We start from the raw sequence: 27,490 nt of genomic DNA, 5'->3' as shown, positions 1-27,490 counted from the left end.
AGGTGGGGTTTTCAAGGAGACAAATCGTAAAACATTTTGCCCTTTTTCAGATCTTTAGCTCTGTTACAAAAAAGCATATACATTGATTAATATTTGGGGGAAAATCACTGCCCCAGTGGGGTACAGGAGGTTATAAACCCTTTTTCATAGGGGAGGGAGAAGATGGGGAATTTAGACAACTCTTTGGAGGGAAAGTAAATGATTTTCAGGGAGAGGGAGACACAAATTAACTTGTCAACGATTCTCTTTGGGGTTTGAATGAGCCCCAGAGGCAGGCTGCACTTGTGGAAAGGACCATCTAGGTGAGGTTGCATTCTTCAGCCTTCTTTTATGCAATAGTTGATGAGGCAGCAGAGGGAGCAGAAGGCAATTGCTGTTTTTTTGTTAAGAAGTTTTCTTGGTCAGATAAGGAAATTCCATAGAGTCAGTCCCTCTTGCCCTTGGGGGAGGGTGAACAAGACAGGATTAGAGGGACCTTGATTCTGAGGCTTATTTATGAAGCCTTTCAATTTTCAAAGCCATTCAGCATGCCCAAGCACTCTATCTGGGGGAATCCCGTCTCCAACTCTAAGGCGTTACGGCATGCTTGTTCTGTCCTTCTCTCCTCGCTTGTTTGTAAACGGCCACTCCATCAGTGAGAAACCGCACTCCTGCCATTTAACATCTATTTTCTTAATCGTTTAATCCCAGAATGCATATTTCTTGGTTTCAGAATTGTGAACTTATAACCCTGAGGGAGCCTGTGCACAGTCTGTCTGTGGTTGTCCAGACCCCACTCATTCTCAGAGTTACCTGGACTCCTTTTGCTCTCATTCACTGCAGTGTGTTTATTTCATGCATTTTCCTTCAGTTAGATTCTTTTGTCACAGTGAGTATTTTATGCTGAGATGCCCTGACCTCCTATATGACTTAAAATATTTTCTTACATTAAGGCTAATTCTTTGTTTTGTAAAGAATTTTCATAAAGATACAGTGTCAGGAACTGTTTAATTATTTTAAAATATTTCCTGTGCTCCTTTTCCCCACAGTCCAAACTTGGACAGTGATCTCTTTATTGTGTTTGGAGTTTTGCCTTTCCCATTAATTCGTAAAAATGTAATCATACAGTATGCAAGTCTTTCAGCCTGGCTTTTTCATTCAGAAATACACCTTTAAGATTGTTCTATGTCTTCATGGTTAAACATTCCTTTTTTATTATTGAATATTATTCAATTATATGAATGTACCACAGTATATCCATTCATCTATTGAAAGACATCTTTGTTGTATCTACTTTTCGGTAATTATGAATAACGCAGCTATGCAATGTTATATTCGGGTTTTGTGTGAACATAAGTTTTTGAATAAGTTAAGTAAATTAGAGTTATTACTAGGTCACATAATAAAATCATGATTGGCTTTGTATAATACTTTCAAACTGCTTTACAAACTGTACCATTTTGCATTTCCACCAGCAATGAACAAAAATTCCTATTACTCCACACCTTTGCCAGAATTTTATTATGTCAATGTTTTAGATATTAGCCATTGTAATAGTTGTGTACTGGTATCTTGTTGTATTAATTTGCATTTTCCCAATGGCATATGATGTTGAGCAAATTTCCGTGTGCTCATTCACTATTCATATAGCTTCTGTGGCAAAGTGTCTATTCATTCCTTTTATCCATTGTTTATTGGATTTTCTGTTTTCTTAATGCTAATTTTTAAGAATTCTTTGTATATTTTAGATAAAAATCACTTATCATATGTATGTTTTGAAAATATTTTCTCCCAATCTCTGGCTTGTCTTTTAATTCCCTTACCCATGCCATTAATTTTAATAAATCCAACCTATCATTCTTTTCCTTTAGTTGATCATGTTTTGGTTGTTGAATCTAAATCATATCACCCAATCCAAAGTCATATAGATTTTCCCCTATTATTTCTTCTGGATATTTATAGTTTTTACCTTTACATTTACATTTAGGTCTATGGTTCATTTTGAAATAATGTTGGAGAAAGGTATAAACTCTGGATCTAGGTTCTTTTTCTTTCTTTCTTTCTTTTTTTTTTTTTTTTTTACATATGGTTGCATATGATCATCCAATTTTCCAGCACCATCTGTTTCATATATCTTTCTTGAATTACCTTTGCTCTTTTGAAAAATGACTGCTGACTAATTTTTGCTCGTTTATTCCTGGATCCCATTTATCTATTTGTCTACATTTTCTCCAATATTGCACTCTCCTGATTATTGTAGGTTTATAATAATTAATAAAGTCAGGTAGTGGCAATCCTCTTTCTTATTTTCTTTTAGTATTGTGTTGGTTATTCTTTGTCCTTTAGCTTTATACATAAATTTTGGAAACAATTTGTAAATATCTAGAAAAATACTTTATGGGATGATGGATAATGGAGACTCAGAGGGTGGGCGGTGGGATGGAGGTAGAAGATGGGAAGTTGCTGGGGGGTACAGCGGGCACCGCTGCAGTGACGGATGCGCTGAAGGCCCTGGCTGTGCTGCAGTGCAGTGTATCAATGTAGCAAAATCGCACTTGCACCCCACGAATACACAAATAAAAAATTATGTCCCTTATACCCCCGTTACATATTGTTATTTAGTGCCCTAATAAAGAAGCATGTCTATTTCTTTTAAAAATAAATAAACTAGATGTAAATAAAAAATAAATTATTTCATAGATTACTTTAAAATTGCACTGATCATTTGGGGGAACATTGATGTGTGATCAATATTAAGTTTTCCAATTCATGAATATGGATTCTCTTCATTTACTGATCTTCTTTGATTTCTTTCATCAGTGCTTTTAGTTTCACACATAGAGATCCTGGATATAATTGTTAAATTTATATCTATTTTAGTCATATTGTAATTTTTTAAAAAACTTCAACTTCTAATTCCTCATTGATGAAATATTATAAAACAATTGACTTTTGTATATTGACCCTGTGATTTTGTTATAGTCACTTATTAATTCCAGAATATTTTTTGTAGATACTTTGTGTGTGTGTGCATGTTTACAAAAGCAATTTATGTCTTCTGCAAATAAAGACAGTTTTACATCTTTCCTTCCAAAAGGATAGGAATAATAAACTGCAAGTGATAGAAAATTCATAGTTCTTCAGAAAAATTTAAAAAATATATAATAAATTTCTAAAATTTCTTTATTTGATGTTGAAACCATCCTAAAGAAAAGCAAATGTTAAAAGATAGATACAAAATAAAAACAAAAGATAAACTTTAAATAGAAACACAGCTAACAAGAGCTAGCTCACCCTTTATCCCACTCTTCCAGTTGCTTCCGGCTTGCCCGTTAGCCCTCTTCCTTAGAGCTGCTTACTGACTGAAAGTCGTAGACCCTGTCACAAGGCACTGACTTCCCTTACTTGTTTCTGTAAGTCAACACCTTTAACGTTAAGAAACCTCAAGTTTGCACGTGCGCTGTTTTCCGGATCCTGGATTCCCAGGGTCTGCCGAGACCAGACAGTCCAAAGACCCCTCTGAGCAACCACTGAGCACAAGAGTGCAGTCTCCACAGCCTGGTGGCTGCATCCCCCACGCTCCGAACGATCAGGGACCTCAGCCCCTCAGCCCCTTACCCACCAACGTTCCCTTAAACCCACCAGTGCAAGACCCCTCGGGGAAGCAGATCTGGGATTTCCCTCCTACCTCCTCCGATTATTAAACTCTTTCTGTGCTGTAACACCCACTTTTTCAGTGTATTGGTCAGTTACCACGCAACAGGCCTGAAACTGGTGGACCTATAACAAAGTCTGAAATTTGATTTATTGCATAATAAAAGACTGGGAATTCCCTCTAGTTAATAAATCAAGTCTTTCTGATTACCAAATATGATGCTAAGCTTAAAGATGAAATAATGCAAAAGAGATATTCTTTGCCACACCTAGCTAACAGTTTTAATTAGGAAACGGGGATTGGATATTAATATCAGAATAAAAATTGACAAGATGTATTATTCATTCCAAATATATATTATGCTTCAGATGTATGTAGAATAAATTGTCATTTGTTTTCAAACCATATATGTGTCTCAAATGGTTGTCCCTCTACCTCCTCTTCCTCCTCCTCTTCTTCTTGGTCTTCTTCATTTTTAAAATAAGGATTAAAATATCTCTAGGTATTATTCTTCTAAGTAGATATCTAGAACAGTGGAACCTAGTGGAATATTTCAGTCACAATTTTGTGTTTCAAGGTGGTTGATCTAACAAACATCATCCCTATAGAATACAGTTTTATTTCTTACAGAATGTACCCGAAGACTCCATAGTGCATAGTAGGAACTCAATGAATGCATTAAATCATAATTTCATAATTATCTTCAATGATTTTTTAATTAAACTACCAAATATATTTCTACCTTTAAGGGTCAAATTTTAATGCAGTTTAAGATTTTACTGCTTCTTTGGGGCTTTCTTTTTTTTTTAATTGTAATAAAACACACATAACACAAAATTTGCCATCTTAACCACTTTTATGTTTACAGTTCATTGATGGGAAATATATTCATATTGCTGTACAACCAATTTCCAGAAAATTTACGTCTTGTAAAAGTGAAATTACATACCCATGAAACAAATTCCCATTTACATTCCATCATTGGCCACCACCATTCTGCTTACTGCTTCTATGAATTGACTACTGTACACAGCTTGTGTAGTATGTGCCTCCTTGCGACTTATTTCACAAGTTTCATACAGATTGCAGCATGTCTCAGAATTTCCTTCCTTTTTAAGGCTGATAACTATCACTATAGATAGATATAGATATAGATATAGATATAGATATAGATATAGATATAGATATGTCTTATTTAACTTATTCATTCATTGTTGGCCAGTTGTATTGAGTCCACGATTTGGCTATTGTGAATAGCATTGTTATGAACATGGGTGTACAAATATTTCTTCAAGACCTTGCCTTCAATTTTTGGATACACATTCATAGGTTGAATTGATGGATCATGTAGTAACTCTATTTTTAATTTGTTGAGGAACGGTCATCCTGTTCTCCAAAGTGACTGCACTATTTTAAATTCTCACAAAGAGTACACAAAGGTCTCTAGGAGAAGACGCTTGCATTATCAGAAACATACTGTGTTAGCTGATAAATGCCCAAACTTTCAATATATGTTTGGCCCATTAAAATGTATTTGTTGCCCATTCCGAGGTTCAGTTGACATAAGCAAGGATGGATTTCTGCTTCCAATGTTTTTCTGATTCTGACATTTTTGTTTTCTGCTTCCAACACTTGTTATTTTCTGTTTTTATTTTTTTTTTAATGTATAGTAGCCTCCTGATGGGTGTGACATTATATCTCAATGTAGTTTTGATTTGCATTTCCCTAACGGTGAGTGATTTTCAGCATCTTTTCATACGTTTTTTGGTCATTTGTATTTCTTTGGAGAAATGCCTACCCAAATCATTGGTCCATTTTTTAATCAGGCTGTATGTTTTATTCTTGTTGAGTTGGAGAATTTTTAAAAGTATTCTGCATATTAACCCCCTGTCAGATACATGTCTTGAATATGTGCTCTAATTTTGTAGGTTGACTTTTCACTGTTATTTGTGTCATTTAATGCATAGAAGTTTTTAATTTTTGTGTAATCCAGTTATCTGTTTATACTTTTTTTTACCTGTTCTTTTGGTGTCATATCAAAAAAATCATTGCCAAATCCAATGTGATGTTTTTCTCTTATGTTTTCTTCTAAGAGTTTTATAAATTTTGGTCTTATGCTTGAGCCTTTTATCCATTTTTAATTTATTAGTGTACACTGTGTAAGATAAAGATCTAGCAATTCTTTTGTATGTGGTTATCCAATTTTGCCAACACCCTTTGTTGGAAAGGCAATCCTTACACATTGAATGGTCTTCACATCCTTGTTAAAAATCACTTCAATATATATGAGAGGGTTTATTTCTCGGGTTTATTTCATGGCTTTCTTTTCTGTTATATTGGTCTATATTTCTGTCTTTATCAGTGTAGAGAAACATAACTGACTTTTGACTATTGATTTTGTATCCTGCAACTTTGCTGAGTTCATTCACTAGTTAATATTTTTTTTTTTTTTTTTTTTTTTGTGGAACATTTAGGATGTTCTACATATAAGTTAATGTCATCTGCAAATAAGGTAATTTTACTTCTTCCTTTCCTATTTGGATAAGTGTTATTTCTTTTTCTCGTCTAATTGCTCTGGCTAAGATTTCCAGCTCTGTACTGAGGAAAAGTGGCAAAGGCAGGCATTTTTCTCCTGTTCCTGCTCTTAGAGTAAAAACTTTCAGTCTTCACCTCTGATAATTACGCAACTGTGGGCTGGTCATGTATGGCCTTTACTATGTCCAGGGAGTTTCCTTGCATTCCTAGTTTGTTGAGTGGTTTTATCATTAAAGGATATTGAATTGTGTCAAATGTTTTTTCTGATCAATTGAGCTGATCATGTATTTTTTAATAGAATGTTGTTCATTCTATTAATTTGGTGTGTTACACTGGTTGATTTTCATATGTGGAAGTATCCTCACACTCCAGGGAGAAATCACACTTGGTCATAACATACAGCCCTTTTAATGATTTGTTGAATTCTGTTTGCTACTCTCTTGCACGTATTGATATGTAAGATATTGATGCATAATCAGGGATATTTCTTCATTTGTACTATAAAGCTTTAATTCTCCAGAGCCTAAAAAATGAAAAACATACATTAATTTTATTAGTATTTCACCTATTTTAAAAAGACAAAAATTAGACAAAAGATTGTCAAAATTCTACCTAATACTCAGCCTTGCATTGTGCATAGCTAACTGAAAAAATATTTCAAAAATTGATGGCTTACTACTGAAGGTAATGCAACACTGCTACCACCTTCCTTCCCAAGGTAGCCCCAAATACCCATGATATCCAAAGCCTACACTTACCTCATGTTTACTTAGTTCTGTCTCCTGGGTATACTTTGCATATTTCTATCCCCATGTTTTTGCTTTTTTTTCCCTGGGTATGTGACCTCGTCCTTCTTTCCCACTCTGTGTAGTACTGTAGATCATCTGTGTACTCTCCTTGGATCCTAGGAAGTGCCAATTCCTCTAAGGCAGGACTGCTTTGTATTCTCTCCAAATCCTAGTGTTTGCCAGGGATAAAGAACTTACCACATAACTACGCAGCCAATTCCAATACAATTTTTCTTTTTGATTGAAAAAATGTAGCTTTTCCATAATTTTCTTCCTTCCTATTTCTGGAATTAAAAAAAATTAATCTCTTTCTTTATAAAAGAGCCCTTCAAAAATTAAGAATGTCATTATAAATGTTTTAAGTTACTATTTTCCAGACTAAACACATTAATTTATCCTTATGACATGATTTATAGACTCTTCTATACCCGGTCACCAGCTCCTTGATGTGCTATAATTATGTTCATCTGGTGTAATAAAGTAGTATGGACCTTTCTGATGATGTGATTAAATAGAGAAATATATCAAGTTCATGGATGGGGAAAACTTGATACTGTAAAAATGTCAAATTCATTCATATTTTTGTAAAATATCAATAAAATTATAATCTCAATGTAAGATTATAAAATTAACAGAGAAGAACAAATACACAAGAAAAGCACAGTGACATTTTGAAAGGATGAGCAAATGTATGGAACCAAATATTGCTAAGATATCATAATTAAAATAATTGTTATGGCTGAGAAATAGACATAGTTTAATTGTATATGTGTTTATATGTAATGTTATGTACATATTTTTATATATTAATATGATTAAAAGGTATTTCAAGTCAGTGGCAAAAGGAAACATTCCCCCATATATGGTGTTAAAACATTGCTCATTTGAAAAATAAATAGAATATGATTCATAACTCATTCCTTTCAGATAAATAAATTTCAGAGGACATAAAAATCTAAATATGAAAAGGAAACCATCCAAAAAAAAAGTGCAATTACAGAAGGTCAGCCCTTCAGCTGTGTCCTTGCTCCAGTGACTTATCAAGTGTTCACGGACTTTTTACTGCAGTTAAACTTTCCTCTCCTGCTGGAAAATTACCTTCATTATCAACATGCATCTCAGATTATACATGTTTAATACCTTCCCTTGAGTCTTCCATCCCTTTGTCTATTACCTCCTCGTTCTCTTCTCCCACCAGAGTATAACATTTTCAAAAGTCTTCTATATCCTTGCCTTTGATTCCTCAGCATCCCCCCACTCTTCGATTCATTTCAGTCATCTTTCATTCTATTTACCGCCTGGAATCTATTCTCTGTATGTAGGTTATTATTGCCCTGCAGTCTGCCAAAGACTTTGTTCAAGACGCTGTCCTAAATGTAACCGGTTTCTCAGCAACATCAGCGTGGGTGCCCCCCCATCGCTCCCTTTGCTACCTGTCTGTGACCCCACATTTGCCTAGTCTTCCTCCACGATCCTGGTGTTGTGCTTCCTTCCTTAGAACTTGATACTTGGCATGCCCCTCAAACTTTTTTTTTTTACTTTAAATTCTTTGCTCTCGCCGATGAAATTGACAAAGGAGAATGATTATATGATTGTATGTTATGCGAAAGTAGCTGAGGTATATGCCAACTATTCCAAGGCACCATTGAGTGAAATTTAACTATTTAAGAACATGTTCAATACCAAAAGTGTTATCAAGCTTAACTCCAAGCTTAACTGCTGTATGCCTGTGGACATATGCCATCTCTATTAACATCGTTGTTAAAATACTTATGAACTGCCAGGCATTGTAATATAGCACTTTTTACTTTTAGGAATGTACTGTGAAATTCTTCTTTCATTACTACTTTATAATATTTGCTCTGTTATTGATGTGTGTTGTTTGAGTAAGGCATCATACTCTCCCTAAATATGCTAGAATTTCAAAACATACTCCATGAGCATAGTACTTTACTTCTATAGTTTATTGCTGGTAGCTTAGTTCTTTACCCTTACGTCTAAATGTATGAATTATTCATTTTAATGCTGTATTAAACCAGCTTACTGCTAGCCATACGTTTTCCATACGAAACACTGAGGATTCTGAAGATTAGTCTGAATTTTTCACTTTTTCCTTGTGTATGTCCACGTGACCCCAGTGATGTTAAGTGTTTTCAAACCAGTCGATCTTATGCAATTTCCCTCTAATAATCCCTTACACACAGGCTTTGTGGAGCAGTGGGCTGGGATACCATTTTATCAGAGAGCTTGATGCCACCATCTCTACTATGTTAATTGGATCCGTCCTAGAATCCCAGAAGAGGGAGAGAAGTGTGATAATCCAAACCACCCTTTCTCCATATAAATTAAAGGATGTGGCCCCTCGAATTTTATTCTCAGTTATTTTATTTTCTTTGCATACACTTTTTTCTGAGGTGATTTCATTCAGTCTCATGGTTTTCAGTATCACTTATACACCTCAGGCTTCCTACTTGAAACCTGTGATCTAATTGTTTCTTAAGCATCTCCGACTTGACATAATTCTCCCTTCCATTCTACAGGCGCACTTCCCGCGCTTCCAACTGCACAGCTGAACGTGCCGTCCACCCGTGAACTCAGCCTCCAAAGTCACTCAGGATTCTTTCTTTTCCTCTCATTTTATATCCCAGTCTGACAATTAATTCTATTTATTACGCCAAATAAAAAACTCTTAAACCTAGCTTCTCTTGCAATTTTTACAGCTCAAAGGTAGTCTCAGCCACCAACTCCCTCCTGCAGTACTCCAAGAAGGAAAAGAAAAACAGCTCTGAAAGAAGGAAAATAAGCAAAACACCGTCTCTAAAAGCACTTACTCTGCAGCCAGGTGCCTGGATTCAAATGCAGATGTTACCTGTGTGTTAGGTAACTGGTGTTCGTATTCTGCTTATCTTCTTTGTGTCTGTACTTCTGTGACTCTGTTTCTTCATTCATAATATGGACATAGAGACAGTGCCTACTTCATTGCGTTATTTTTGGCATTAAATGTATTAGTATATGTTAGAGAGTGTGTTAGAGAGTGAATAAAACAGTATTTATAATATGTAATACATGATTTTGAGCTATATAAATAAAACAACATTCTTTAAATGCTGCCACTTCAAAAATAACATTCCTGTATCACCAAAGATCTATAATCCAAGTTAAAGAGCAAATTAGTAAGAATAAAAATATAGAATATCAGTAAGTATTATAAAGATGTAATATTTGAGAGATTGCAACATTGAAGCAAAAATCAAAGAAGGAATTGAAATATAATCTAGAATCAGACACTGGCATAGAGAGATGCCTGATTTATTAAAAAAAAAAAAATCAAAGAATCCATTAGTTGCCTAGACGTACCTTAGGGAGACTGAGCAACATAGTACAAAAGCCCTGACAAATTTCTAAATGTCTGGCTGGGAAAGTAAGCAAATAAATAAAATTGTATCAGCTAGAGAGAGATGTGTGAGTACAGAAATAAGTCCTTTCTCAGAACAGCAATGGAAATAGATGATCTTTTAAAAAAATGATACTGAATCAATTGAATGTTCATATTGAAAGAGTGTCTTCATTACTAACCCACAACATACATGAAAATCAGTTTCAGCTGTGTTGTATACCTAATTAAAAGAGGTAAAAAGAGACCACTTTTGGAAGACAGCAAAGTCAAATATATTAATGCCAGTGAAGGAGATAAAGATTTCTTAACTGGTTGCCAAATTCCTAACCATCAAGAAAAATAACGATAATTAAAATCAAGAAATTACATTCATTATAAAAAGCATAAAAATGAAAAGCAAGCTGCAGAGTGAAGTAGGAGTGAATATTGGATATTTAAAATTTACAAAGAGTTCATATCAATAATATATAAAGAATTCAAATAAACCAGTAAAAAAAAAGAAGACAAATGAATAACAATGAATGAAATACTTACACGTGTATTTTAAAAAAGAGGATAGCCAGATTGACAAAAATAAAAAAAGATGAAAAAAGTGTTCAACATTATTAGATATCAAGGAAATTCAATTATAATGTAATGTGAAATCTCTATACATTATCCAGAGTGAAGAAAATGAAATAACGGGAAATACTAAATGTTTGGTGAATATAGTAGTATCTACTATAGCTGAGTAGATTCCTTCCTATGACCCAGTACTTTCTCTCTCAGCACATATTGATACACTAAAAGATGTGTAACAGAATGTTCATAACCACCTTATTTGCATCAGTTAAACACTGGAAACAAAATAATGACCATTTATTAAAAGAATAGATGAAAAATACGTGTCCTACAATGAACTAGTTTATAACAATAAGAATAATTTAAATACTTCTATAGGGGTCAATGTCTCAAACATAATAATGAAGAAAAGAATTAAATCTAAGAATATGTGTATATGATGATTTAATTTGTATATCATACCTATACAAACAAGAAAAATAAAGGCAAGACAATTACCCTTGGGAGGATGAGTCATTATTAATGTTGAAGAGAATTCTGGAATGTTGTAACATACTAATATTTCTTTTTGAAGAAGTTGGACATATGATACTTTCTTAGTGACAAATTATCAAGCCCTACAGTTAACAATTTGCCCATCCAGAACAAAGTGAATTTATAAAATAAAGAGAATATTTTTTTCCTTCCATTCCGTAGGTTGCCTGTTTGTTCTTGTGATAGTTTCCTTGGCTGTGCAGAAGCTTTTTAATTTAATCAGGTCCCATTTATTTATGTTTGTTGTTGTTGTGATTGCCTTTGGGGTCTTTTTCATAAATTCTTTGCCGAGGCCAATGTCTATTAGAGTTTTTCCAACATTTTCTTCTAGAATTCCTATAGTTTCACTCCTTAGGTTTAAGTCTGTTATCCACTGTGAGTTGATTTTTGTGAGAGGTGAAAGGTGCGGATCCTATTTCAGTCTTCTACATGTAGCTGTCCAAATAAATGGAAAATAAAGGACCAAAGACAATTTGGGCAGAAAATTTCTGAATGTCTAGGTTGGAAAGTAAGTAAATAAATGAAATTGTATCAGCTAGAGAGGGACATGTGATTATAGAAATAAGTTTTCTATATTTTTGGATTCATTTTATAGGGCATACATTACAAATGTTTGTATATAAATCATTCAATCATTCAATAAATTCAAAATCTAAAGATGCAAGAGAATGATGGAATAATAGACCAAAGTCTTAGAAATTCAAGAAAGTATAATATCCAAAGATTGGCCATTAAAAGAAGGATGAACATTTTATCTGTTGATAGAAGGGAATAGGAGACTATGTATAATTTATATAAATTAATATAAAATGTGGTATACTAATAGGGAATTTTTAATGAAATAAAATTTGACATAGAAAGACTTTGGTGTAAATTAATTTTGTCTCGAAACTCATTTAAATAGAGATATTCCTTGAGGTTTATAATTGTGTTTTTCAACATGATTTCACATATGGGAAGTGGTCTGTGGACTGTAGCTTTCAAAAAGAGCACAAAACTGACCCACCCATGAATGAATTATTTATTAATATATGGCATCTCTCGGTGGCAGTACATTTCCACTTGCTTACTTTTTTACTTTTATCCAGAGAATGATCTGTAGAACAGTGGCATTTTCTTCAAATAGTCTCTGCCCTTCACTTACTTCCAGGGTTCTTGCCTTCTTTTTCCAAATTTCAGCTTGAACCAATTATAAGTTTCTCTGGCATAATTAGGCCACATGTCAGCTACCTAATTTGATAGGTAGATTATTTTGTCATTCTCTCTTCTATGAGATACACTGATAAATTCCCTTCTGACCATTCTAGAAGTCCCTTTATTATTTTAAATCATTATCTCATCCATATTCATCACTTTTCTGCCAAATTTCATTTTTTTTAAACTAAAGTTCACTGTTAAAAGCCTGGGTTGTCAGCCAGCTGATCTTTTGGGCTAGAAGGTATATTTAAGTTTTGCCAAACTTGATTTTAAACATTACATTGACACCTTTGTCAAAATCCTTATTGCAATTTATCTAGTACTTTCTTGGTAAATTTGAAATTTAATCTTCCTAATTAATCTCTACCTACACAACATCTACTACTATCCACATCTAGAAAATAATGTTTTACATTGATTTACTTATGAACATTAACGTGAGAAAGTTATTTTTATTTTTTATAATAGCTGTACAATTATTTGGAAAACGTCGTCCCAGAGATTTGGATTGGTCTTCTGCATCCTCTGCTAAGGATCTTGCATCTCATCGCCCCATGTTTCAGCGTTTCAGTGTTTATAGCACCCACCCTTCTCACACCTGCAGAGCAGCTCCTGGGCAGTTTGTATCGTTATCTGTTGAAACGTGACCTGTCTACCTGTATGAATTTCCAAGTGAACAGCATGATTCAGGGAAATTAAGTGTATGAACTGCAAGGAAAATTTATTTGAGATATTTCTTTTTAATGTAAGCATGTATAGCTATAAATTTCCCTGTTAGCACTGTTTTCTCTGCATCCCGTAAGTTTTTGTTTCCATTTTCCTCAATATATTTTCTGCTTTTTCTTATGATTTCGCTTTTGACCCATTGGTTATTTTAGGACTGTGCTGGTTAATCTTCACATATTTGTGGATTTTATGGTTTTCCTTTTGCTAGTGACTTCTGTTTTTATTACATTGTCATTGCAAAAGATACTTGGTGTGATTTTAATTTTTAAAAATTTATTAAGAGCTCATTCATGGCCTAATGTAATCCATGGACTATCCTCTACAATGTTCCATGTACACTTAAGGAAAGTGTGTGCTCTGCTGTTGTTAGCTGGGGTGTTCCACCTGCCTATCAGGTCCAATTGGTCTACAGGGTTCCTCTTGTTTTCTATTTGTTTATCCATCTCTGTCCCTTTGTTCTATCCCTTACTGCAAGTGAGGTATTGAAGTCTCCAACTACTATTGCAGAGCTGGCAATTTCTCCCTTTAATACTGTCAGTGTTTGATTCATGTGCATTGGAGCTCTGATGTTTGGTATATTCATGTTTATAATTGTTATATCTACTTAGAAAATTGACTCTTTTATCAATGTGTAATGTCCTTGTTTGTCTATTGTAAAAGTTTTAACTTAAGGTGTATTTGGTCTGGTGTTAGAAATGTACCCTAGCTTTCTTTTTATTACCATAGACATGGAATATGTTTTGCTGTCATTTCCTGTCCAGCTATGTGTGCCTTGAAATGAGTCACTTTTAGACCAACAAAGCTGGATTTTTTTTCCCTTCTGTCAATCTCTTTGATTGAGGACTTTACACTATTTACATTTAAGCTAATGACCAATAGGGAACAACTTACTTTTGTCATTTTGTTACTTGTTTTCTCTATGTATTGTATTCTTTTTCTCTGCGTTTTCTCCGTTGTTGTCTCCCTTTGTATTTATTTGATTTTTTTTGTAGTGACACTTTTTGATTCCCTTCTCATTTTCTTTTATGTATATTCTATAGATATTTTCTTTGTGATTGTCTTGGGGATTACATATAACATCCTCATGTTATAACAATCTGTTTTAAATCGATACCAACTTATATTTACTTGCATAAAAATTGTTTCTTTAAACTTTTTCTTCCCCAACTTTGTTATTTATGTCATAAATTGCATCATTATACATTGTGTATCCCTGACATAGATTACAATTATTTTTATTTATTTGTGTTTTATAGAACACACAAATAAAAAGCAAATAAAAAGTGGAATTACAAATGAAAATTACAGTAATGCTAGTTTGTATATTTGTGCTTTTACCTTTACTGGAGATCTTTATATCTTGATAAAACTCCAAGTTACTCTCTACTGTTCTTTCATTTCAACATGAGGGTCACCTTTCCCATTTTTTGCAGGGTACATCTAGAAGTATTACAATAAAGTCTCTTAGTTTTTGTTATCTGGTAATGTCTTAATTTCTCCCTTTTTTATGATGGATCAATTTACTGGCTATAGAACTCTCCGTCGTTGTTTTTTTTTTTTTTTTTCCATCACTTTAAATATATACTCCCACTTCGTCTAATCTGCAAGGTTTTTGCTGAGAAATCAGCAGATGATTTTATTGAAGATGTTTCGTGTGCGATGATTCTCTTTTTGTGCTGCTTTCAAGAGTCTCTTGTTGTCCTCGGCTTCCAACAGTGGGGTTGGAGTGTGTTTTCCTATTGTTCTCTACAGATTTTGCTACTTGGAGTTTGTTGAGATTCTTGGATTTGTAGATCCAAATATGTCATCAAATATAGGATGTTTTCAGTCATTATTTCCTCATATAATCCCTCTGAGCCTTCCTTTCTTCCTTCTTGTCCTGGGGCTCTGACAATGTGCGAGTTGGCCAGCTCAGTGCAGGGGCTTTCACTAATTAGCCTGGCCTACCAAGAACCTAGGGATTATCCCTATATGAAAGTTTGTGGTTTTTTTTCAGTTTTTTTCTGAGCACACATCTTGCTGGGGTTTGTGTGTGGCTTTTTTATTCACCCATGTTCAAGGCTACTTTGAAATACCTTAATTTGACAGCATTTTATCCCGGGTTCTCCCCAGGCATTTCATGGTCCCCTCCATGTCCCAACCCATAAACTCTAGCTCCAGGCAGCTCTTAGTCTTTAGTCCTCCCGCAGCTTTCACGAGAGTAACCACTGCTTATCTGAGATCTAGAAGAGGCAGAGATCTGTCCTTCAGGAAGCCTACGTACAGGTTAAAATGTGGTAACTACAATCTGATCTGCTGCTTCTGGTTTGAAGAAAAGAATTAGGAACTGCATTGCTGTTGCCTCCAAACCAAGACCATGCCATGCCCTGGGCGGGGGCAGTTAAACTCGGGGTGGGGGGTAAGGGCAACATACATAACCTAAACGTTTGTACCCCCATAATATGCTTAAATAAAAGAGAAAAGTGTGCTACCATTTTTGGTTTGGCTTTGTCTTGATTGGGTGTTTACTTGGTTGCTACGGATCTTTGTTGTCCATAGCTCCTACGAGGTTATTTTAGCCTGCTTGTGGTTGCTTTTTTGATGTTTCCACAGGGGAATGGGGGCTTGGAGCTTCCTATTAGGCAATTTTGCTGAAATCATTCTCCAGATAATTTCTTCTTAATTCTGTATAATATTCTATTTTATGGATTACCATAGTGTATATCCATTTACCTATTGAAGGACATCTTGATTGCTGTCAGGTTTGGGAAATTATGAATAACCTTATTATAAGTATTGGTGCACAGGGACATAAGTGTGGACATGAGTTTTCAAATTATCTGGACAACCACTAAGTAGCACAAGTGCTGAGTCATGTGGAGAGAGTGTACTTTCTTCTGTAAGAAATTGCCAAACAGTCTTCCAGACTGTATCATTTTGCAAGTCCACCATCCATGAAAAAATTCCTTTGGCTTCACATCCTCACCAGAATTTGGTGTTGTCAATGTTTTGTATTTTCATCATCTTAATAGATATGTAGTGTTATCTTCTTGTTGTTTTAATTTGCAGTTCTCTAATCATATAATATTGAGCATTTCTTGATATGCTTAGTTACTATCTGTACAGCTTTTTTTTTTTGGTAATGTGTGTGTTCAGATCTTTGGCTCATTTATCAATTGTTCAGTTTTAAGACTTCTTTTAAGGTACTGGATACCAGCTCTTTATATTATGTATTTTGCATATGGATGTTCAGTTATCAGCACCGTTTGTTGAAAAGGCTATCTTTGCTCCATTCCATTGCCTTTGTAATGTCAATGATGAGTTGACTATATTTATGTGGGCCTTTTTCTGAGTTCTGTATTCTGTTTCATTGATCCATTAGTTTATTCTGTCACTGATACGATACATCTTGATTAGTATAGCTTTATAGTAAGTCTTGAACTTGAGTAGTATCAGTCCTCTCATTTTGTTCTTCTCCTTAAAAATTGTGTTGGCTACACTGGATCTTCTGCTTTTCATATAAACTTTAGAATCAGTTTGTCAACATCTACATAGTAAATTGCAGAGGTATTCGCTGGGATTGTGTTATATCTATAGATCAATTTGAGAAGAACTGACATCTTGGAAATATTGACTCTTCCCATCCGTGCACATGGAAGGTGTCTCCATATAGTTAAATCTTGGATTTGTTCATAAGAGTTTTGTAGTTTTCTTCATACAGACTTTGTACATATTTTATTATATTCATATCTAAGTAAAATTGACCCTTAAACAATGTGGGGATTGGGGCAACAGCACCCTACACAGTTAGAAATCTGCATATAACTTTTGGCTCTCCCCAAAAATAACTTCTAATAACCTACTGTTGACCAGAAGCCTCACCAATAGCCTACATGGTCAAATACTACAATTCATGTTTTGTATGTCATACATGTTATATACTCTATTCTTACAATAAAGTAAGCTAGAGAAAAGAAAATGTTACTCAGAAAATCTTAAGAGAAAATATATTTAATGTTTATTAAGTGGAAGTGAATCATTATAAAGGTTTTCATCTTAGTCATCTTCACATTGCATAGGCTTAGGAAGAGAAGAAAGAGGAGGGGTTGGTCTTGCTGTCTCAGGAACGGCAGAGGTGGAAGAACACTGACCACACAGTTCAAACCAGTGTTGCTCAAGGGTCAACTGTATTTAAAGTTTTGGATGGTAACGTAAATGTTATTGTGTTTTTAATTTCAAATTTTCATTTCTATACATAAGAATGTAAATTACTTTTGTATATTGACCTTGACCTTCTAGAAGTTTGCTTTTGTCATTATTGTCAATTCTTTAGAATCTTCTACATAAACAATCATGTCATCTGCAAATAAAATCAGTTTACTTTTTCCTTTCAATGTGTCTTTCATTTATTTTTCTTTTTGTTTTTTACATTAATTAGAACTTCCAATACAACCATTAATAGAAATGGTTAGTGTGGACATCCTTGCCTTGTCCACACTCTCCTGGCAGGAAAGCAACACACAGTTTCTCACTGTTAAGTGTGACGTTAGCTGTAGTTTTTTGTAGATGTTCCCTATCAAGTTTCGAAAGTTCCCCTTTTATTTCTAGTTTGCTGAGAGTTTTTATCATGAGTGGGTGTTGGCTTTGTCAATTACTTTTTTACATAAACTTTCTAATTTAGCTTGTGCTATGATGAAATACATTCATTGATTTTAGAAGTTTGAACCAGCCTTGCATACTAAAAATAATCCCTATTTGATCATGGTATAAAATTTTTTTATACATTATTGTATTTAATTGTCTATCACTTTGTTGAGGATTTTTTGAATGTTATGTTTATGAGAGATATTCTCTAGTTTTCATTTCTTGTGATGTCTTAATTTGTTTTTGGTATTTGGGAAGTATTTTATTGCCATCTAAAATGAGTTAAGAAGTATTCCCTCTGCTTGTACTTTCTGGCTAATGGCTATATTCATCACAAAACTTCCTTGTGTGGAAAATTGTGTGAAATAGTCAGGGTTCTCTAGGAAAACAAAACCAAAGCAAAACCATATATATGAAGAGAGAGATATTGTAAGGAATTGGCTCACGCAATTATGGAGGCTGGAAAGCCTCAAATTTTCAAGGTTGACCCTCAGGCTTGAGAACTAGGTTCTTTATATGGTACAGTGACAAAAACCTTAATTTCTGAATTCTCTGGTCCACTTATAGTCATGGCTGGGTTGGGTTGTTGTAGTTTTTAATTGCTGTTATATATGGGGCATGATATAATAAAAGATGCCTTAAGAGATCTCCTGTATTCCAGACATACTTTTCTTACTTCTATGGGGGAATAATACACCAATTTCCCCTTAATTGTCAGGGTCAATCACTCCTCCCAGAACAATAACTCTATTCTTTGTGTTTTGATTCAGAGTCATTAGGATTTCAAAGTCACTGAGTGGCAGTCTTAACCTCCAGTTCATTCAAATCACTGTTGTGTTTCTTGGCAATAGCATTCCTTCTTTGAAACTAAATCCTCTAGGTTAGCAGAGCATAAGTCATAGGGACAGGAAGAAAAATTTTGCTAGCAAGTCAGGGAAGGTAATAGTGAGTATTAACTGTACCATTCTCACATCTTGATTCCTGGAGTGGTGAATCTTGGCTATGGGAAAAAGAATACCAATATTGGCGGCCGGGCGCGGTGGCTCACGCCTGTAATCCTAGCTCTTTGGGAGGCTGAGGCGGGCGGATTGTTTGAGCTCAGGAGTTTGAAACCAGCCTGAGCAAGAGCGAGACCCAGTCTCTACTAAAATTAGAAAGAAATTAATTGGACAGCTAAAAATATATAGAAAAAAATAATTAGCCGGGCATGGTGGCGCATGCCTGTAGTCCCAACTACTCGGGAGGCTGAGGCAGTAGGATGGCTTGAGCCCAGGAGTTTGAAGTTGCTGTGAGCTAGGATGACACCACGGCACTCTACCCCGGGCAACACAGTGAGACTCTGTCTCAAAATAAATAAATAAATAAATAATACCAATATTGGGCACTGATTAAGAGAACATACAGCCCCTTGGAGAGCCTTGCCCCAGTTCTGCAAGGTATTGTTACATAGCTGGCAGCATATCTGAGTCTTCAAAAGGCAATCGCCCATTTCATCAAGCCAGCTACTTTAGGATAATGGGGAAGACGGTAAGACCAGTGAAGTCAATGACCCTGGGCCCACTGATGCCCTTATTTTTCTATGAAGTTAGTTCTTTGATCAGAAGCAATGTTTTGTGGAGCATTATGAGAGAGGATTAGGCATTTTTAAATTCCATGAATGGCAGTATTAGTAGAGTGCTGCAGAGAAGGCAATCCATATTCAGAGTGGTGTCTATTACAGTAAGGACAAAACACTGCCCCTTTCATTATGGAAATGATCCAATGTAATCAACTTGCCATCAGGTGGCCGGTTAATCATCCCAGGGAATGGTGCCATAGGCAGAGTCAGTGTTGATATTCACAGCTGGAAGATTGAGCACTCAGCCCTGGCCATAGCCAGCTTGACCTTGGTTAGTGGAAGTCCACGTTGCTGAACCCATGTATATCCTCCATCTCTGCCACCAGGAGCCCCTGGGTACCGACAGGGATAGCGAGCCAAAAAGGCTAAGTGGTATCCACAGAATGAGCCATTCTATTCACGTGATTATGAAAATCCTCCTCTGATGAAGTAGACTTTTAGAGCCTTCATGTGAAACAAATATCTTCTTCATGCACTTTGCTTATTTGGAGAGGTCTGTCGACACACGTCTTCCCCAGACTTCCTTGTCACTAAGTTTTAGATCACATGTCTTCCAAGTCCCTGAACATCCATCCTAACCAGGCACAGCCCATGAAATAGTATATAATTACACGTATGGCTATTTCTTCCTTCAATCAAAGTGAACAACCAGGCACGGTGCTGCAAGTACTGACCATTGAGAGGATTTCCCTTCACCATGTTCTTCTCTTCCTCATCAACTGATCATGAGAAACTACCCACGAAGTGCCGGCTGGAGAGAAAATGCAGTGTCACAGCAGGGGGAACTATGGCAATTTGGGCCATTTCTTCATATAACTTACTTATGCCTTTAGGGCCAGTTTGGGTCTGATCTCCCATACACAACCTCCATTTGACGATGAAGTGTTATGTGTATGTGCAACTTCACAGCTTGGTGGGTTAGCTAACACCCAGCTTATGATTGTCAACACAGGTTTGCTAGTAACTTGGTAACCCCTAGTTGAGTGTTTAGTCTTCCTAGGGCCCAGTAGCATGGGAAAATGTGATTCTCAAAAGGAGGGTAGTTATCTGCAGAGGATGGCAGGGCTTTGCTCCAAATATTTAAGTGCCTGCACTGTAATTCACCTTCAGGTGTATGCCAAAAAGCATTCCTATCAGCCACTGACATTTCAAGCACCACCGGTTCTTCTGTATCACATAGCACAAGAGGCAGAGTAGCTTAAATAGGAGCTTGGGCCTGTTTCAGATTACTCTCCTATCGGTGCCCCATTCCAAACTGGAAGTTTTGGGGGGATACATACAAAATGGGTCAGAGCAGTATACCCAAACGACAAATATATAGCCTTCAAAATTCCAAAGATCCCTGCTAGATATTGCGACTTTTTCTTGGTTGTAGAATGGGCAAGATGCAACAACCTATTCTAAACCTTATAAGGGACATCTTGGCATGCTGTACACTGTTGGACCTCTAGAAGTTTCACTGAGATAAAAGTCTAATAAATTTTTGTCAGATTTATCTCCCACCCACTGGTTTGCACATATCACATCAGTAAGTATAGAGTAATTGCTATTTCTTTCTCACTGGGTCCAATTAGCAAAATATCATCAACGTAATGGACCAGTGTGCTATCTGGTGAAAGAGAAAGGCAATCATGACTCCTGCAAACTAAATCATGACATAATGCTGGAGAGCTGATATACTACTGAGGTAAGACAGCAAAGGCGTGTTGCTGGCCTTGTCAGCTGAAAGCAAACTGCTTCTGGTGGGCATACAAACATGGATGGAGAAAAAGACATTTTCCAGATCAGCAACTACATACCACTGCTAGGATCTGTGTTAATTTCCTCAAGTAATAAAACCACATCTGGTGCAGCAGCTAAAATTGGAGTCACACCTGGCTAAGCTTATGATAATCTGTTGTCATAGTCCAAGTCCCATCTGTTTTCTACGGAACCCCAACAGGCAAAATGAATGGGGATGTGGTGTGAACCCTACTCCTGCATCCGTTAAGTCCTTCGTGGTGGCACGAATCTCCACAATCCCTCTACATGTGCGACACTACTTTCGGTTTATGATTTTTCTAGGTATAAAGCATTTATAGTTGGTTTCACCATATTAGCTCTCATTCCATAGATTTGGAAGCCATTTAGGGAACTGTTGACTATGTCTGTTCTAGTTATGAATTCTAGGCCTGGAGAAATAATCACAAGGTGGATTAGGGAAGCCAGTGGGCTCACTGTAAGACAGATCTTACCTAAACTCCACTGATCTCCTGACCTCATGAGCCCTACTATGAATGCTGGACCACAGTGATGATTTGGGCCTCTTTGAATTCAGTGTTGCTTCATAACCAGTGTCCAATAATCTCTAAAATGTCTGATCATTTCCTTTTCTCAATGCACAGTCATCCTGGTAAAAGTCTATAGGTCCCTTTGGAGAAGGCTGAGAAAAAACTTAACAGTATAAATTGTGCATGATGTACTGAGCTCTTTCTCAAGTCGAGTTGGCCTCCTCTTCATACAAGGGGCTCTTGGTCTATAAACTCTCAAGTCTGGGAGTTGATTAATGGCCTACAACTCTTCTTTTCATGGTTTAAGTTAGACTTTTTGTCACGTTACCTAGAACTTTTCTGATTATCCTGATCAAGTAATAGTTTGGTAGGATTCCTATCTATTTCTGTTCTAGGAATACCATGATTAACCAGCCAATACTGTAGGTCTGTGTAAGTCAGACTACGCTGATTGCTGCTTTGACTCTGTTGTCCATCATGGTAACTACGCTCACCTTGCCTCTGGCAGTTGAGTGCCATGATTTAGTTCCTACCACACTAGAATCCAATTACTCCCATTGGATTTAGGTTTCCTAGTTCAGCAGCAGCAGTTCCAGCTGTAAGTGTCACCCTAAAGAGAGGAAAGATCACAGAAATTTTCAAATATGTTGTTGCTTTTTTCACAGATTTTTTTTGTCACAGTGTCATAAAAAGCATGTCCTCTAGACCCTTCCAGGTTGGATGAGTAGCTAGCAAATGACAAGTTCACTCTAACATCCCATTATTTCCAAGCCTTTGAATCCCTTCCTCTACATTACATAAGGGCATATCTGACATTTTTAGTAGTTATTCTTGTCTACCTTTTGCTCCATCTTTCAACCAAATAACCAAACTGCTAGTGACCTTTCTAACTCCCTGAGCTAAAACATTAAATGTAAAATCTCAGCTTATTGGGCCTATACTAATAAATTAGGACTAATCCAATTTTATGTTTCTTCCATCAATATCCTACATCCATATTATCCATTCCACACATATTTTCCAGATTTATGTCTGTATAAATTAGAAAAAATCAAGTAGTTATTTTGACGTGTAGTATACTTTCTCATTGGTCACTATCTTAGTCCATTCAGGCTTCTATAACAAAATATCTTAGACTGGGTAGCTTATAAACAACAGAAACATATTTCTCACAGTTCTGTAGGCTGGAAAGTTCAAACTTAAGGTGCTAGCAGATTCCAGGGTCTAGTGAAAGCCCACTTCCTGTTTCATAGAAGGCTACCATCTTGTTATGTCCTCACATGGTAGAAGGGGTAAGTGATCTCTCTGGGGGTTCTCTTTTTAAAGGTACTGATTCTATTCATGAGGGCACCACCCTCATCATCTAATAAATTACCAAAGACTCCACCTCCTAATATCATCACTTTAGGGGTTTGAATTTGAAGATATAAATGGGAGAGGTGTAATAAACATTCAGCCTATTGCAGTCACACTTTTAACCTTACTTTTAAGGACCTGCTGAGACTTGAGTCTAATTATAAGTACAGAAGGGAAAAAAAGGGTGATGGTGAGGAGAATCAGCATTATGTTGCAAGGGAACTGCCTCAGAGGAGGCCATTACAGTTCCCCCAGGCAATGTAGTGTTTGCCACCTCAGATGGGGGATGGAGAGGCTGCTTTACTTGGAAAGGAGATTAATCAGATTTTAGGGTCTCATGTTGCCAACCTCATCAGGATATTTTTGCACATCCCCATTTCAACTTTCAAGATTCCTTCCCAATCAATGCCCTTACTTTAAGAGTAGACATGCTATGAGCCTGAGAATTCAATTTGTGTTATAATTCATCCATTTGTAAGATGAGATTTTGCTTTTGGTTTTCAGTACTCTCATCCCTGGAGCTATAATATATACATGTCTTTTTCTAGGTAAACATAGAAGCTTGCAGGTCATTTATGTGGCACTATAGCTAGCAATTCAAAAACTTGACATTATTCTTTTCTTTCTCTATTTTCCAGCAACATAAAGAGCAACCAATCAATCTCTTTAGTTTGACAAAAATGCTTGAAAATATGTACATGATCTTTGCCTCTTATTGGTGTTTAACTAGGAGCATCCACAGGTGATATTTTGTGTATCTCTTTAGCCACATCATACCATGCACTATCTGTGCTCTCATTACTACTGGAAATAGAGTCATTAGTGTCTGTAAATCTAATCATATTAGACATAGCCAATTCTAGAAATCCCAAAATAAATTCAAAAACACATTCTTAAGATTCTGGTCCTCTAGAACCATTCCTCTTATCCAAATTTGTATTAATCAGGGTTATTTCTTTACTTCTTTGTGATATTTTAATGTCTAATATCTGTTCACTTCAGCCTAAAGAACTCTTTTCAGTATTTCTTGTAGAATAGATCTTACAGCATTTATTTTCTCATTCTTTAAAATTAAATTGAAGAATACTTTAATTTGTCCTTAATTTTGAGGGATAGTTTTGCTGTATATAAAATTCTTAATAAAAAGTCTTTTTCTCCTTTTCTTTCATTACTTTGAATATGTCATCCCACTGCCTTCTGAACTCCGTAAGTTCTCTGACAGGAACTCAGCTGTTAGTCTGGGTTGCTAAAAATGTGAGTTCTAAGTCAGGTCACAGAGTATGAAGATTTTCAGGGAACTGAAAGACAAATCATAACAATTATCTGGATCTGGGGCTTTTGGGGAGCTTCAAAGTCATTTCTCCTCTTCCAGTGGCTGCCAAACTACTGTTTTTCATAACTAACAGTTTCCAGTTTGTTGGTTTCAAAGTTATCACAAAGCTGTAGAGAGGGAGATGAGAATAAGGCAAGTTAAAATACTACAAATTTCTTGTTCTTATCAAAATTTAGCAGTTTTTCTTCAATAATATCTTTTCAGGTTGCCGAAAAACTTGCTTAGTTTCCAGTATTCTGAAAAAAATAGATTTGATATTTTATAATAGTGTCCTCTGTCTTTCTGTAAGTGATTGTCCATATTAATTATTCAACACAAAATATAATACAAATACCAGATCTTTTGTCTACAACTTTAGTAATATTCCCTGTTAACATTACTCCTGTATCTGTGTTTGGGAAGATATTACAGACAGTATCAAACACTTATGAAATTTCAGCTACTCTATTGTTCATTCCAAGTTAAAATGTGTTTCAAGGTATTGAAAACACATCTGGACACATTTTAATTCCAGTTAAGTTTCTAATGAATTTTTTTGCTGATCTTAAATGCATTTTTATGTAAAGGTCAAGGAAAATATTGCTGAAATTTTTTGTGAAGTCCAGCTCTAGGCCATAATCCTATGTAAGATCCTTCAGGACCAACCATAGGTAGTTATGAAGGCATTACCTGGCAGACCTCATGGTGGAAGTCTGTTGTCTCCACTCAGAATTGATGCACAGTCTAGAGTGAGTTGCAATCAAGGACTCAATACTCCTAGGATGGACGTAGTGTTATGCATATTTGTATTCCTAACTCAAACATTTCCATTCATGGCCTCTTTGTCAAGATGCTTTCACCTGAGACCCTTCCAAGGCATCTCTTCTGAGCCCTTCCTCTTCTCCCTCCCCCAAGCCCTCAGGTCCAATTAGGTGGCAGGGGCCTTTTGTTGGTCTTCCCCAGCAGTGAGCTGATCCTCCCATCTGCTCTGGTTGACCTTTGCCTGCTGAAATCCTACGGGAACATATGGAGCTCTGCGGGAGCCCACACCTTTTTTTTCCTTGCTAAAACTATCTCGGTAAGTAAAAAAAGGCTTGACTGTTAGTTCCAGTTTAGTTCATTGCCTTAATCCACCACCTTCACATCTCACAACTCTCTTATGACACTTTGAATCCTCAAGACCTCCTTAGCACCTAATATATCGAAACTGCTGTCTTAGTTTTCTCTCTGAACTATGGCACTATAGTATGAATAAAAATACTGATTTACTCTTACCTTATAAGTTGTGGAATATTAAGAATTGTCTACATTCTTCTTTCTATTCAGATATGGAGGAAAAAAATCTGAAATACCAAACTCTATGTCTTCTATGTTTTCCAGGGGCTTCTTGCTTCTAGGTCCTGTTATATCTGTCCAAATGATCTACATTATTTTGGGATGTTGTCTCTGATGTGGCTTCCCAAATTTGCATGCCACTGTGCCTACTCCACAGCCCCATCCGTGACCAGGAGAATCTCCATGCCTGCAGTGTTTCCGAAAGATGGCATCTGCCATCGATAATGGCTCCCTCCTAAATAAACGGTTTCTTTGTTATCTGTTTTGTAACTCTAGGCTTTTTCACCTTGGCCATTTCTGATGCCATAAAGCCACACTTGTCACATATCCTTGCCAGTGCTTCATTGTCTGTTTTGCTTTTCACCCCATCTGAGAAAGAGTAATCTTGTTAACGTTGACATGCTGTTGTGTTCTTGAACCTGCCTTTACAAATTGAAAAAAGGGTACAAGGCGAGAACTGCAGTAAGGGCCTAGCTAAAAGTAAGGCACAAGCCTAGCTAAAAATAATGATAATAATTAGTCACTGTCCCCCTGCTTGTTTCTCTGTAATTGTCACTCCATAGCCACATAGTTGGTGGTCATAAAGATTCTTAGCTTTCCCCATAGATAACTTCACCTTTTTGAAACCTGTGGGTAGTTTCTGAGATATCTTTCAGGTCCCACATTCCAGCAGAACAGCTGACCCACCCAGACCAGTGGCCCATACCAAAGAACTGATTCAACTGGTCTTGTGACCTCCACCCAAGAACCTCCTCAGCAAAGAAGACAATTTCTACAACTCTGAGGTTCTGCCCAGAACCCAGCCAATTAGCAGACTCAATTGCCTACACCAAACTCTTTAAAAACCCTGTCCCCTAAATTCTCAGAGAGGCAGATTTGAGAAATTTCTCCTGTCTCCCTGCTCAGTGCTATGTAGAACAAACTCTTTCTCTGCCATAAACCCTGCTGTCTGAGCCTCTTGGCTCCCTCTTGAGCAGCGGGCAAATGAACCTGGTTGGGTGGCAACATTCTGGCCCATCTGCTTCTGTTGTTTTATTGTAAAACTAAGCAACTTCAGTACCCCATGTAATCAACCCAGTAACCAGAAATGGAATTGTTAGGTTTGCTCTGGGTGGGAGCCTGGCAAGTAAGTGGAAGACAAAATGCAGTTAATGGAAAACTTAGATAGTGACCACAAAGCCTGTGAAACAATAGCCGCAGGAGTCTGGAGAGTCTGGAGGTTGTAAATCTAACTCTGAACACAGACAGTTTTGGCCACGCCAGCATTCCTTTCCCTCTTGATGAGGACGAAGCTACCCCCTATCTCTGAAGCATGAGACCAACATAGGGGTCCCAGGAATTGGTTGTTTGAAAAGAATTTATTACAGTGGCTGTTCTGGCCCAGTTGCTCACTGCCCCTGGAAAACCTTCTATAAAACCCAAGGCTCTCCCCTGCCTCATGGTGGATGCTCTTTTAGGCCTCCCATCTGCACCAGATGCCCAAATAAACGGCATCTTGCTCTGCCTGAGGCATCATGCATCTCTCTCTCTCTCTCTCTCTCTCTCTCTCTCTCTCTCTCTCAGCTCCGGACCTAACAGGAACAAAGTGTTTCTTCTCAATTTAT

This window comes from Propithecus coquereli, unplaced genomic scaffold (assembly GCF_000956105.1).
Source record: "Propithecus coquereli isolate 6110/MARCELLA unplaced genomic scaffold, Pcoq_1.0 Scaffold294, whole genome shotgun sequence".
NCBI classification, from domain to species: Eukaryota; Metazoa; Chordata; class Mammalia; order Primates; family Indriidae; genus Propithecus; species Propithecus coquereli.
Note: the sequence above shows the minus strand (reverse complement) of the source record.